General features: G+C 36.0%; 1 protein-coding gene across 1 annotated transcript in view; it reads left to right on the top strand.

Annotated features, from left to right (window-relative positions):
* LOC106878170 (probable WRKY transcription factor protein 1) overlaps positions 1 to 3,040 on the top strand; it is a 466,250-nt gene that overhangs the window by 379,416 nt on the left and 83,794 nt on the right. The window lies entirely within an intron of this gene.

Below are 3,040 nucleotides of genomic sequence, written 5' to 3'. Positions count from 1 at the left end.
ATATATATATATATATATATATATATATATATATATATATACATACATATATACCTATCTGTCTCTCTAACACACACACACATGCACACACCACACACACACACACCACACACACACACACAACGTACTGGTTTCCATCAAAGGATTTCTCTGACGATGAGTCATAGCAACAAACATCATGTAGACATAATAGACTATGAGAGGTAGTTTAGTAAGGGGAAACATGGAAGCTGCAGGTCCCAGTAAAATAGAGGGAACTCTCGTCTCCAACAAACCTGACAGGACGTGTCTAGCACTTCCGACATCTGTCATCCAGAAGGATGGAAAGTAAAGTTGACCGCAGCGAGAAGTGAACTCGAAATTTATGAGCTATTAACTAAATACTGCAATGTCATTTATCCGAGGTTGTAATAATTCTCTGAATGCCACTGCTACCCTCGGGCTTATTACAGCTTGTGATGGTCGTCGTTGTTGTTGTTGCCTTCGTGGTGGCTGCGGTTGATCTCGTTGTTAGGGTTAGTGTTATCTTCAGGTCAACCCACATTGTGAAGGCCTATGTCCGAAGGAGTTCCAACCGTGGTCATCTCGGCTTTTTCTTAGAATTGCGGCCATGCTGGGGCACCGCCTTGAAGGGCTTAGGCAAACAAATTCACCACAGTACATACTTTTAAAATTTGATAATTATCCTCTCGATCATTTTCGCCGAACCGCTATGTTACGAGGACGTAAACAACCCCGTACTAGTTGTTAAGCCGGAAGGGGTACAAACACACATACACTCACATATATACGATGGGCTTCCACGCAGTTTCCGTCCATTTAATTCACTCACAGGGCATTAGTTGGCCCAGAACTATAATAAAAGACACTTGCTCAATGTACCGCGCAGCAGGACTGAACCCAAAAGTTGCGTGGCTGCAAAGCGATCGTCTTAACCACACAGCCATATTTGCATCGTATAATATTCCACCAATTTTTATAAACCGTTTGTGTGAGAATATTTGTGAGTCATATAGAAGAAATATTTGTCATATGAAGACTGACAAGCACAGTGGTTTCGAACCGTACCGGACAGAAAGACAAAAGGAATATAGAAAACAAAAAACATGAAAAAAAAAACGGGATGCAAAAGAAAAAAAAAAGAAATACAATATGAGTAATTCGCTGAAAGCTACATTATGTCTCTTTCAAGCAGTTTGTAATTGTAATGCCTTTTTTGTTGTTATTGCTGCTTCTGTTTTTCTTGTCGGAGTTAATATTGATACTGATAGTTGGCAATCTTTGTAGCAATATTTGTCAGATAGAAGGGCTGAGATAGATGACAAGTGTCGGAAGTGCTAGTCACGTCCTGTCAACTTTACTGAAGATATGAGTACACTATGTTACTCTTTGTTTTACAGGGATCTACAGCTCCCACGTCTCCATTTACTAAACAACCGCAGCGGATCATCTTCTGCAATCTTTGTTACTGTGACCTATCGTCAGAGAATTATTTTTTCCTTTTCGTTTTTATATTAGAAAGTAATACTTCGTGTTAAATTATACATGAGAATATATACATAGGCATACAAACATAAATACATAGACACACATACACACACAATTATATACATAAGCGCGCAGATATGTACAAGCATAGATGTGAGTGCATAGAAATTTGTATATATACGTATATATGAGGGTACATATGAACATACGTATCTACATAAATACATATGTTCGTGTGTATATGTGTGTGGTGTGTGTTGTGTGTGGGTAGTTGTAGAAACACGTTTATATATAGGTACATATATGAACAGGAATATAAATACATACATGCATACATACATATGTATGTATGTGTGTGTGCGCGCGCGCATGTTTTTGTTTTTTTGTGTGTATGTGTATTCACATACGCGCATTCACTCTCATTTCTATACATATGCACATATTTCTTGTACATGCAAAAATAGTTATATGTGCCAGCATCTAAATGTATAAATACATATGCATATATGTATATATAAATATGTACATATACACACTTATACGTATGTATAAATATATATAGATTTATACACATATACATTTATATATACATATATATATATATATATGTATATATATATATATGTATATATATATATATATATATATATATATATATATATATATATATACACGTATGTATGTATCTCCTGTTGACCCCTAAATCCTACTGGCGTCCGTAGATTGACAGCACTTGCACAAGTAAGTATCTGTACACGCACATATATAGACATAAACTGCTATATATATATATATATATATATATATATGGAGAGAGAGAGAGAGATAGAGAGAGAGATGTATCTAGATGTAAATTTAGAGGCATTTATAGATATGAAAATAAAAACAGGAAAAGAGAACATAAAATGTTAGTATATGTATTCGCATTATTAAAGCAGAGAAAAGAGGCGAGATAGCGGAATGGTTGGCATACAGGACAAGATGCATAGCTGCATGTCGTCCGGTTTTATGTTCTCAGTTCAAATTCTGCAAAGGTCGAACTTTACTTTTCGTCCTTTCGATAATCAAGAACCAATGAAATACTCGGGTCAATGTAATCGGCTAGTCTCCTTCCTCTGAATTTCAGGCCTTGTGCCTAAAAGGATTATTAAGGTGACAATTTGGCAGAATCGTTAGCGCGTCTTCCTGTTTTACGTTCAGAGTTCAAATTCTGCCGAAGTCGACTTTGCTTTACATCCTTTGGGAGGTCGATAAAAGCAGTACCATTCAACTCGGTGTAATCGACTAGCCCCTGCCCAGATACCAAAATTTCGACGCTCGTGTTTATTGTTGTAGACAGGATTACTAACCAGCAGCTTACAGAATAACTCAAGACAGAAAAAAACAGACAGACAGACAGGCATTATATACGCTTTTATTTCAATTATGTTATGTACTTTTCCAAACAAAAAACCGCAACTAACTGCGTTCAATTTAATATAACAATATCATATTATGTAGACTAGCTGAATAGAAAAAACATTTCAAGCTCTTACATTATGATATATATATA

The sequence above is a fragment of the Octopus bimaculoides genome, chromosome 8 (genome assembly GCF_001194135.2).
Source record: "Octopus bimaculoides isolate UCB-OBI-ISO-001 chromosome 8, ASM119413v2, whole genome shotgun sequence".
NCBI classification, from domain to species: domain Eukaryota; kingdom Metazoa; phylum Mollusca; class Cephalopoda; order Octopoda; family Octopodidae; genus Octopus; species Octopus bimaculoides.
This window is presented reverse-complemented; position numbering and strand designations above follow the sequence as displayed.